The sequence below is a fragment of the Eubalaena glacialis genome, chromosome X, assembly GCF_028564815.1.
Source record: "Eubalaena glacialis isolate mEubGla1 chromosome X, mEubGla1.1.hap2.+ XY, whole genome shotgun sequence".
Taxonomy (NCBI): Eukaryota; Metazoa; Chordata; class Mammalia; order Artiodactyla; family Balaenidae; genus Eubalaena; species Eubalaena glacialis.
The window spans coordinates 34,763,565-34,776,225 of NC_083736.1; the positions used below are offsets into that span (position 1 = coordinate 34,763,565).

Here is a 12,661-nt window from a genome sequence, read left to right on the forward strand (position 1 = left end):
CTTCTGACCTCTGTCACCATAGTTTGATTTTGCCTATTCTTGAAGTTCACATAAATGGAATCATATAGCAAGTACTCCTTTGTGCCTGGCTCCTTTAGTTCGGCATGTTCATGAGATCCAATCCCTGTTGTATGTATCAGTAATTTGTTCTCTTTATTGTTGAGTAGTATTCCATTGTGTGAATATTCCAAATTTATTCATTCTTCTGTCGATGGACATTTAGGATGTTTCCAGGTCTTATGAATAAAGCTTATGAATTAAGCTGCTGTGGACATTCTTATACTAGTGGACCTAGGTACTTCTTTCCTTTGGACGCTGATGTACTGTAGTAGAAGTCCAAATTATACATCTTTCACAGTAAATCTATTTATCTCACATGCATTTATCACGTGGATCAGTTTTGTCTGGAGTTGTTCCGTCATCGTGTAGATGGGAGACCTTATTTTGTAAGTGCCTCTTCATAACTATATATTTAATGTATCTCCCCCTTTACCTGTTAAACGTGGGGCTCCTCTCTCAGTATCATGGAGATGCGTGCTTTTGAAAAATTGGTAAATGGTCAGTAGTATTTTGTGTTACAACTAATGAAGCATATTTATAGAGATGGTTCCTGGCATCAAGCTTATAATTAAGAGTCTAGTCCGTGACCAGGAATAGCAACAGCACAGCTTACATGAACCACATAAGATTAAGCTGAGTTCCTTGTTCCTGTGCTATTTGCAATACTAAATCATGCTGGATTTGCAATGTAAAGCAATGTCTGTGTCCCAGCATCCTGAGTGGAGCTTTTTTTTTAAAAAAGGTGAGTGTTCAGTCCTACCTCCTATAAAATCTTCGTATAGACTGGGAGCTTTGTTTTTAAACCTTTCCATGTAATCATCTGCTATAGCAACTGGCCAACTGGCCATTTCTGTCCTATGTACATCCTTACACTTTTGGTGATTACCCTCAGTTGAACATCGGAGCCTGTGAATGGATTTCATCTCCTGTTAAATTTTCCCCAGGCAACCTGAGATGTGGCACACAATTTACTTAACATTGATTTCTTTATGAAGACAGCCCCATTAAAATAATAACAAATTATGGAAAGTGGCCACATAAGGCATATTGGGGGCAATAAAATATGGAGCACAATATGAATTTATTCAGACTGGAATGTCATCTCCACAATGGCAGAGGTTTTTCTCTCTTTTGTTGACAGACATTCTCTGAGTGAGCCATAGTAGGGGTCGATTAACATTTACAGGATAAACCTTATATAAGACAAAGACCTTAGTTACTAACTTACAAGGTTGTAAATCCTGCTTTGCTTAGTACTGGTTATATAACCCGGTGGTTCACCCCAGCCTTTGTAAGGACCAGGACGAAGCCTCCCTAGCTGTGTTCATTCCACAGCAACCACGTGCAACTTGTGGATACTGAAATCTAAGGAAGCGGCTTTGGGGAGTTTCCCGTCCTTAACAGAGCAAAGGTGTCGATTTACTTCACTCTTCTCTCCTCTTCAGCCACAGAGCCAGCTCCTCCTGAGACCCTCTCTTCTCCTCCTTCCCCTCGGCCTAAAATGAAAATTGAAAGCAGCCACAGAGACGCTTTTGTTCATCCTGGCTGCCTGGTCCCTAATGGGGCGGGGTGCGGGGAGGTTGGGGGGTGGCCACTCCCTTCAGCATACCTGCATGCCCAGGTCACCTCAAATCTCCTTTTTGGATATGTTGTTTATATAGAAAGCGATTCTTTCGGAATCTTATAAGCTAGCTCTCCTAAAGACCCCTGGCTACAACTGTTTCCGAAAAGAAACCAGAAAACAAAAAACCAGAATCATTTTCCCTTCGAAGTACCTGAAAGCACGGTGTCACCATAACGAAAATACTTTGGACAGGATCACACAGAGGATTCCCTCCAATGCCTCAATGAATACAAGAGGAGGAAGGAAAGTTAGATACATACTTATAAACCATCATGAACCAGAAAGGTCTCGGGAAGTTACTTGGTCACCTACCTCATTTTACCAATGAAGACTGTGAAGGCAGAGAGGTTACATCACTCGTTCAGGGCCATATAATGACAAAGCCAGAAATTCCAAATTTCCCAGCCACGGTCACCCAGTCCTCCCCACCCCCGCAATAGGTTTAGGTTTTATTTTGCATGCAGAGAAGGTACTATTCAGGGCCTTAGCTTCCTTTAGCCCCAAGGAACACTTTTTTTTTTTAATTGAGTATAGTTGGCGTTACACTGCTGTCAGTTTCTGCTGTGCAGCAAAGTGAATCGGCCATACATATATGCCCTCTTTTTTGGATTTCCTTCCCATTTAGGTCACCACAGAGCACTGAGTAGAGTTCCCTGTGCTATACAGTAGGTTCTCATTAGTTATCTATTTTATACATAGTAGTGTATAAATGTTAATCCCAATCTCCCATTTCATCCCACCCCCCCAGGAACACATTTATTAAAATGTATTTTAAGGTACTGGGGAAAAAAGACAAAAAGATGTAAGCCGTTTTAAAGAATCTCTGCCTTCTCTCACCCACTTGTGACCTTCAAGGCACCCATCAATCCCACAGGCCCATGGCAAAGAAACCCTCCTAGCTTATTTTGTCGAAAATATCTAGGTGAAAGAGTTATTGAGCCTTAAAATGTCACAAATGGCTCAGATATTGTTCTTCTAGGACCATTTTCGTGACTAGCTCTCTCAAGTGACAGGGCAGGTAGTACATAATACTGTCACTTAAGTTGAGGTGACAGCGGTTCCTGGTAAAGAAGAAGATTGCTTCACAGCACTTGTTGCTGAGGCTCCCGCAAGTCTCCTCTCTGTCTCCCCAAATCGACTTTGAGGATTGGAGGATCTACTATCCTGGGGGCAGATTGGAGAGTGTCCCTTGTCCCTGACCTGGAGCAAGATAAGTGGAAGGAGTAGGAAGGTCACCCAGGGCGATGGCAGCAAGGTGACAGTGTGTTTGCCAGGCTTTGTCTCCAGGCTCTAGGGCAGCACTTAACAAGAAAAATCAATCACAACCTTGTGAGTACAGCCAGCACTGAAAACTGCATTTGAATTTGTCCACTCAGGCAGTCAGCCTCACTTTAAAGAGCTCCGGAGCTAGAGGTTTCCATGGAAACAGAGAAATATGTGGGCAAAAATTGCTTTACAGGGAAATGAATGCTAGCAGTGCTGTTAGGTTGGCACTTTACAGCTGCCCAGTTGATGCGAGTTTGTAAGTAATCCAATGAACAGTGACTTTAAAAAAGGAAATACTTTTTCTCTCATAACAAGGGTCTGGAGATAGGTACTCCTAGTTGTGGTACAGATGCCCAACGATGTCCACAACCCCCAGGATCTTTTTCCTCTATCATTCTGTGAATGTTGGTGTTTCATCCACAAGCTTATTACCTCAGGATGTAAAATGGCTGCTACAGCTCCAGGCCTCACATAAACATTCAAGGCACCAAAAAGAGGAAAGACAGGTAACAGCCAAGTCTGTCCAGTTTATTTCCATTTATCATGAAATCAAAAGCTTTCCAAGAAGCTCCCACCTCAGCAGATTTCTCCATTGATCAAAGTGAGGTCACATAGCCAACTCGAGCTTCAAGGAAGGCTGAGAACTGAATATCTGGCAAGGGACAATAGGATTGACATGACTGGCTGAAGCTGATATGCACTGTCTATCACCTGGAGTTAAACACAGTTGTCAGCCTAATAAAACTGAGATCCAGTTAGCAAGGAATAAGGGGAGAATGAATGTTGACTGGCTAACTAATAGTATAAGCCATAAGTATGCAATCAGAATTGACCTTTCCAAGTAAGAAAGGCATTTACTCGATACCTGACTATACACAACTACTCACCTCTATATTCCTGTAATCTCTAGCCCAGTGTCATGCACACAGCAAGCACTTGAAAAATGTCTGTTGAACCATGGTTTGAGACTAGTGCAATGACATAACCGTGGCTTAGAGGAGGGTCTGATGTGAAATGGTCAATTACACATCAGGCCTTAATAACGTAGTCATTCACTTTGGAGGCATCGGGAGACAAAGACTCCAGATAGTCAAGTAACCAATGCCAAGAGGCTAAAACAACTTCTAGTTCCCTAAGCTTTCTACTAGGAAGAAAGCACATAAGAGAGTATGCATCTGTTTTTTTAGTAAGAAGTTATGACTTTTTTAATTGAAGTATAGTTGATTTACAATGTGTTAATTTCTGCTGTACAGCACAGTGATTCAGTTATACATATATATACATTCTTTTTTATATTCTTTTCCATTATGGTTTATCACAGCATATTGAATATAGTTCCCTGTGCTATACAGTATGTCCTTGTTGTTTGTCTATTCTATATATAGTAATATATATCTGTTAATCCCAAATTCCCAATTTATCCCTCCCCCCCTTTTCCCTTTGGTAACCATATTTGTTTTCTATGTCAGTGAGTCTACTTCTGTTTTGTAAATAAGTTCATTTGTATAATTTTTTTAGATTCCACATATAAGTGATATCATATGATATTTGTCTTTCTCTGTGTGACTTACTTCACTTAGTATGATAATCTCTAGGTCCATCCACCTCACTACAAATAACTCAATTTTGTTTCTCTTTATGGCTGAGTAATATTCCATTGTATATATGTACCACATCTGCTTTATCCATTCATCTGTACATGGACATTTAGGTTGTTTCCATATCTTGGCTATTGTGAATAGTGCTGCTATGAACATAGGAGTGCATGTATCTTTTTGAATTATAGTTTTGTCTGGATATATGCCCAGGGGTGGGATTGCTGGATCACATGGGAGAATATGCATCTTCATAAAATAAAATGCCTAGAATAGAGGTCAAGTTAAACATGCGCTATAATCTCATTGCAAAGGGCTTTTTGCCTAGCCTGTACAAAATGAAACCACTGAAACATACCATCCCGTCCACGTCCCAGAATTAATGCCCAAATAAGTATTTATAGATTTGTAAATGGTTGCCGTAAAGTGTTGAATCACAAAATGACAAGATACTATTGCTGAAAGACACATTAAAGACCACCTCAGCTTAACTCCTTGTTTTTTCAGGTGAGGAAACTGAGGACCAGAGAGGTTACGTGATTGGTCTAAAGTAACAAAGTTAGTGACAGAGACTTGTCTAGAAACCAGGTAAACTTGAGAAGTAGTTTTGAAAGAGCAAAGCAATGTGGTTTGGAGATAGTGGGACAGTGAAACGCCCAAAGTGTGGTGATGAGGAAAGAAAAGTAAATACACAGACATGAAGAGCCATACGTTACTAGTCTATGACTTACAAGTTACGGTGACTTAGGAATGCAAGCTGACACAAGCTGGTCCTTGGATGGAAGATGGGGTGCGGGAGGTGAACAGCAACAGCAGGGCTATTTTATGAGGGAGATTCTGAGCGCAGACCTCCAAGGCCTGTGGTGCTGAATGGTGGGGTTGAGTCACTGCTGGACTTGCAACGTCTGTCTTAACCCCAGCTTACTGCATTGCGCACGTGCTTCATGGCAGGAATTGTGCTAAGTGTCTTATATGGAATCCTCATAACAATCCAGTGAGATAGGGAGGTCTTATTAGCGATACTTTTTACAAATGAGTAAACTGAGGCTTAGAACGTATAAGTAACTTGCCTAAATCCACACTGCTAGAAAGTGGTGAAGCGAAGTTTCTCAGTGATTCTCAAACTTGACCGCACTCTGGAATCACCTGGAGAGTTTTCATAAATACTGATGCCTATGTCCCACACCCTGAGAGGCTGATGTCATCGATTTGGGGTGTGGTCAGAGACTAAATTCATGTTGTTTCTAGCCACCAAGTTTAAGCAGCAATAGAAAGCCAATATAAAAGTTAACAAGAAAGTAAAGTATTTCTTTTTTTTATTGAAGTATAGTTGTTTTACAATGTTGTGTGAATTTCTGCTGTATAGCAAAGTGATTCAGTTATACATATATATACATTCTTTGTCATATTCTTTTCCATTATGGTTTATCACAGGGTACTGAATACAGTTCCCTGTGCTATATAGCAGGGCCTTGTTGTTTATGCATCCTATACGTACTAGTTGGCATCTGCTAATTCCAAATGGGAACTGCTTTTTTAATAATAGTCTCACCATCACCTGAGGAGGTAGGTGGGGCAAGTCATTGTGATCCACCTTTTGTAGATAAGGAAACTCAGGCTCTGAGACCTTTCCTGTCTTGCAAGAAATAGAACAGGAAATCATCTAGTGACACTTGGTGCAGACTGGGTTACCAGGTACTTGTAATAAATCTTTCAAGCCAGCAGTCAGTCAGCAAGAATGGGGTAAAACCTGTTTTTCTTTTCTAGTTTCCAGTGTTTTCTTGGCTTGGGTTTCTTGACATGAGAAGGGAAAAGAAACAACTTTGAAATGGTATCTGGGACCAAGTGTTTATAAGTGAAATTCTCTGTTGAATCCCTCTAAAAGATTGGAAGATAATCATTAAGTAGAGCAACCCCCTTCCGATTCCTCATCGCCCAGCATAATGATGGTCAGGGGGCATCAGGAAAACCAGATGGAAGGGACTTATTCTGCACCAGCACATGCGCCCCATTTGGAGACTAATTAAGAAAAGAAACCTGGCCACATTGGCTAAGAGAGCTCCCCACTGGGTTCTGCAGATTTAGACACACTTTTCCTACGCGTGGCATATTGGAAGAGAATTTCCCATTGTTGCTGCTTCTGTTTTCTGGGTAATCTGATCATTGAAATTATGGTATGCAGTGTTCTTGCCTGGTGCCCCCTCTTGCTTCCTTGAATGTCTTTGGGAACTTCCTACAGTTCCTTCCAAGTTCTCACCCTTCCCAAGAGAAATCCTCTGCTGCAACCAGCCTCTGTGCGCCTATAATCCCATCGCTTGCTACTTCAGGTGTGGTCCTGGGACCAGCAGCAGCCTCGCCTGGGAGCTTGTTAGAACTGTATTCTCCTGGCCCCGTCCCTGACCTACTGAATCAGAATCTGCATTTTTAACAAGAGCACCAGGTGATTTGTGTGCACGTTGCAGTGTGAGAAGCATTGCCCTAATACACAGGGTTTTCCCCATCATCCCACAGCTTAAAATACCCTCTCTCCCTCCCACCCCCCACCACTTTCATTTATCCACTTCCTAATTGCCCTTCAAAGCTTAAGCTCATGTCCCTCTCCCTCTGTGAAGCCCTTAATATTCACTCCCTCCACCTTACCCCTATAGATCATAACTTTGAGAATTTAAACAAATGCGAAATATTTCATTATTTAAATGATTCAGCTGTTAAGATGATACCTTCTCTCAAAGTGCCTGGCACATAATATGAATTGTCTGATTCATCAAGATCTGTTTCCTATTTGAAAGCCTTCCCTTAGCCCTGCTTTATCTCTTTAAGCTTCTTCTGCATCAAAGCAGCTCCCCTGAGTTTTTGTCTTCTCAACACCTGAAGTACATCTCCACCCACTCCAGAGATTTCCTGAAGGCCTGGCTCTTACCTGTAACCTAGTGGCTTCCAACTGAATCAAAGCCCCAAACAGGCCTCAAAAGTAAAACTCTAACCATATGTCTATATTGACTTTGTACCCAAAAAGTTTCCCTAACTTTTAAATTTGGGTAGTGAATTTTTTTAGAAAAATTTTCTTTAGGGTATGGGATGTTTTTCTGCTCCACCATGGTACCCACAGGAAACTCAGGATTGTCTCTGGCTTTCTTGTGGACATGCCGTGCAGCGGTATCTCTCTTACTGGCCCCAGACCCTGAGGCAAGAGCCACATCTTTGAGGCTGCCATCTCCCCAATTCCAGGTGGGAGTGGGGGACACACATCCTAACTACCTATAGATCCCCAAACCTTTTCGGGGGATTATAGGATCTCTCCTAATGCTTAGCGCAAGGGAGTGGAGCTAGGAGAGCAGGAACTCCACACTGACTTTCAGTTTCCTGGTTTCGCCTCTTTCCACCTTGAACAGCTTTAGCTCCATCCTGACTCTACATATCCTTCAAGTCTGTTGTTTGTATCATCAACTTTAAGTACTAAAATACCCAGTTTCTAACAACTCAACAGCCTTTTTTCCTCAGAGCTATTATCTCCATGGGTCTCAAAAAAAGAATGAATATATGTATATGCATAACTGAATCACTTTGCTGTACACCTGAAAGTAACACAACATTGTAAATCAACTCTACTCCAATAAAATTTTTTTTAAAAGTTAACATAAAAAAAGTCATTTTGATGTTCGTTGGTCATCAAATGGCTTGTTTCTCTCTCAGGCAGAAGCGTGTGCTACCACCAGAATGGCGGGGCAAAGGAGTGGATGAAATAAATTGCTGGAGGAAATCACCTAAGTTAATGTCAGATTCTGGCTCTGTTACATATGTGTTTGGCATGATATTGGAGTGACCTTCTGCATTCCATCTGGATGGGCAGTCACATACTTTGGGCATTTTGGACTGTTGCTTGCTAATGCTGGCAGTGGTTGATATCAAGCTAGCAAAGACTGCCACTTCAGAGGGCCTGTGGGCAGGACACTTAACCCTGGAAAGGGGTCTGTGGTGAGGCAGGCTTTCTGTGGCTTGGCCCATTTCATTCATTTCCTTAACAAAGGTCATCTCTCCTCAGCAGGGAGTTGGTTCCATCAGAGCACAACCTTTAGGCGGGGCCAGGAAACATAGAATGGGCTTTATTGCTCTCTGGTCTCTTCATACTCAGAGCCCAGCCCAATGGGACTATTTCACAGCAAACACCTCCGTTCAAGGATCAGCGAAGGGAATCGATTAAACTAATGAAAATATTTACACCAAACCACCAGAGACTTGCTTTGTATTTTTGAGATATCTTAATTTATTTCAATTCAGTGTAAAAACAAATTTTTATTTAAAGAACCAAATCCAAATACCATATGATATCACTTATATGTGGAATCTAGTGAGGTGGATGGACCTAGAGTCTGTCATACAGAGTGAAATAAGTCAGAAAGAGAAAAACAAATACCGTACGCTAACACATATATATGGAATCTAAAAAAAAGAAATGGCTCTGATGAACCTAGGGGCAGGACAGGAATAAAGATGCAGACGTAGAGAATGGACTTGAGGACACGGGGAGGGGCAAGGGTAAGCCGGGACGAAGGGAGAGAGTGGCATGGACATATATACACTACCAAATGTAAAACCGATAGCTAGTGGGAAGCAGCCGCATAGCACAGGGAGATCAGCTCGGTGCTTTGTGACCACCTAGAGGGGTGGGAAAGGGAGGGTGGGAGGGAGACACAAGAGGGAGGGGATATGGGGATATATGTATATGTATAGCTGATTCACTTTGTTATACAGCAGAAACTAACACAACATTGTAAAGCAATTATACTCCAATAAAGATGTTAAAAAAATAAATATTTTTTAAAAAATAAATAAATAAATAAATAAAATATACCACACATGAACCGAAACAGACTCACAGACATAGAGAACAGACTTGTGGTTGCCAAGGAGGAGGGACGTGGCTGGGAGGAAGGACTGGGAGTTTGGGGTTAGCAGATGCAAACTATTACATATAGGATGGATAAACAGCAAGGTCCCACTGTATAGCATAGGGAACTGTATTCAATATCCTGGGATAAACCATAATGGAAAAGAATATAAAAAAAGAATGTATATATGTGTATAACTGAGTCACTTTGCTGTACAGCTGAAATTAACACAACATTGTCAATCAACTATAATTTTAAAAAATTTAAAAAAAAAGAACCAAATCCATCCAAGACATCAACACATGCATAGCCTTATGTGCTACAGATACAGGAGAGGGAATTTGGGTTTGTTCTGATAAAGGCCTAACGCGCAGGGAGCCGCTCTCTGCCATCCCCAGTCACTTTTTTCCCCAGTGGAAATGCCATTTCCTCATTCCCAAGGCCTCAGAGTGTTTCAGCAGCACGGAGGCCGTCTTCTTGGAAGTGTGTGCGCTCGTGTGTTCCTCTGTGCTGGGAGTGCGGCCTGGAGAGGGCAGACAAATGAGAGAACACGAAGCAGCCCCTGCCCCGCGTCTCATCTCCTTTCTTCCTAACGTACTGTGTGTTGGGCGGGGACCAGTACCCTCTTCTTCAGTGCTCTCCTCTGCACACTTTTCACGTACACTGTTTTTCCCCCTTTATATTTGCTGATCAATAAAGCCAAGGGTAGGTCTTGTCTGTTCCCAGCGATAAAGAACTGCACGCATAACTGGTCTTTATCCGGCCCGACAAGTGCCGTTTCTCTTTGTTTTTCACAGTGTTTCTGCGAGATAAGAGGAAACCACCCAGACATGATGCATGACCGGGGAAGTTTTGAAATGTTTTATAAACTCATTCTCTATTCTGAGCTGTGGATCAGGGATGGAAAGAAAGAGGGCACCACATAGAACCAAAGTTGATTTTCCTTTTCTGGGTTAAAAACAAGCAGGCGGGGCGGGGAGAGAAAGGAGACATGAATAAATGTTCAGCTGAGGAAAGAATAATCCAGTTTTCAATTATCAGCACAGAAGTCAAATAGGGAGAATTTTAGTCATTCAAACGAGTACGTACCCTGAAAATCCAGTGGCCTTTTCCTATCACAAAAACTGCCTCTGTCACATGGATTCAACACCAATAGTGGCATACAGGACCTCAGTTCAGGTGAAGAGCCAGATATATTCCCAGGAAATTATGGGATGGGACCAGGATAGACTCCTCTTAAGTTCATGCCCTTTGAGGCTCTTGGCAGGTTTCTGAGAGTAAGCCAGGATGGAGGAGTTGATATGAGGCTGATGATGCAAGATATTACATAGAGTAAGACTAAATGTGAGATCAGTTGGTGCTGATAAAGGTACAGAGAGAGTAAGATGTTGTCAGTGGCAAATGAAATTTTGGTAACAATTCGAACGGATGCAGAGGAGGAAATCATTTAGGAGAAATGTGCCGTCCAGCTAAGGAAAGACCCGAGGCTGAGCCCTGAAATGACGGTGGGAAGGCATGGGAAGATAGGGTCTTTAGGATTTCTAGGCAGAAAGGAGGAGTAAACCCAAGAGGCAAAGACAGGTACCTAATAAAAGGGAAACTTAAGTTGGAACCCATGATGTAATTGTTTCTGAGCGACCAGATGGAAAATGAGGGGATGAAGTCTTAGTGAAGCTGATGTGTTAAATATTCTGCATTACTGTTTCTTTCCACCCCTGCCTGGGTTCATGAACTTTTTTTTTTAATTAAAAAAATTTTTTTAAACTGAAGTATAGTTGATTTACAGTATTTCAAGTGTACAGCAAAGTGGTTCAGTTACATATATATATATATATATTCCTTTTCAGATTCTTTCCCCTTATAGGTTATTACAAGATATTGAATATAGTTCCCTGTGCTATACAGTAGGTCTTTGTTGTTTATCTATTTCATATATAGTAATATATATCTGTTAATCCCAAATTCCCAATTTAATCCCTCCCCCCCTTTCCCCTTTGGTAACCACAAGTTTTTTTCTATGTCAGTGAGTCTATTTCTCTTTTGTAAATAAGCTCATTTATATCATTTTTTTAGATTCCACATATAAATCATATCATATGATATTTGTCTTTCTCTGTCTGACTTACTTCACTTAGTGTGATAATCTCTAGGTCCATCCATGTTGCTGCAAATGGCATTATTTCATTCTTTTTTATGGGTGACTAATATTCCATTGTGTATATGTGCCACATCTTCTTTATTCATTCATCTGTCGATGGACACTTAGGTTGCTTCCATGTCCTGGCTATTGTAAATAGAGCTGCAATGAACATTGTGGTACATGACTCTTTTTGAATTATGGTTTTCTCAGGGTATATGCCCAGTAGTGGGATTGCTAGATCGTATGGTAGTACTATTTTTAGTTTTTTAAGGAACCTCCATACTGTTCTCCATAGTGGCTGTATCAATTTACATTCCCACCAACAGTGCAAGAGGGTTCCCTTTTCTCCACACCCTCTCCAGCATTTATTATTCGTAGACTTTTTGATGATGGCCATTCTGACCGGTGTGAGGTGGGCTCATGAACTTTAATCACTCTATTGTAGACTTTTGTCTATGTCTGTCTCCAGTGCTGGACAGTAAGTTCCTTGTAGGAAAAAAAACGTGTCCTAGGCTTTCTAGAGTTTCCCCCACAATACCTACTAGAGGGCCTCACTGGAATAGTAGCTCAGTAATGTTAACTGGCAGAATTAATTAATGAACAACTTCCTTTTCATGTGATTATTTTTCCAAATTAAATGCTAGATTTGAAGGGGCCACGACCTGGATTATATTTTGCCCTTCTAATGTTGCGTAAATCAGAGGAGCAAGTTATGACTTAAGAAATCATTAGTTATTTCAAAAGGAATGGGTGAGTCTAATGGCAGACATCAGGTAGGAAAATTTGATGTGTGAGTCTTCAGAGAAAGGCCAAAATCCAATAGATTGTTCCTTGATCCCAGATTCATCCAGTCATGCCAAGGCTGAACTTTCGGTGATTTTTTCTTTTTTTGGTTACTCTGGCTAGTACTTTTCCTGTGTAGGTCCGCCTTTTTGGAAGGTTGGCTTCATGAGAGTAAAGGTCTTGTCATCTTGTTCACTGTTGTGTCTCCAGCGTCTAGAACAGGCTTTCCTGCTTATAGTAAGGGCTTAAGAAATAATTGTGGAAGGAAGAGGAAGAGGGAGGGAGGGGTGAATAAAGAAAAGAG

The 12,661-nt window shown here is 41.4% G+C and overlaps 1 protein-coding gene across 1 annotated transcript in view; it reads left to right on the top strand.

The window, feature by feature from the left end:
- Window positions 1-12,661, top strand: part of LANCL3 (LanC like family member 3) — an 85,415-nt gene that overhangs the window by 56,171 nt on the left and 16,583 nt on the right. The window lies entirely within an intron of this gene.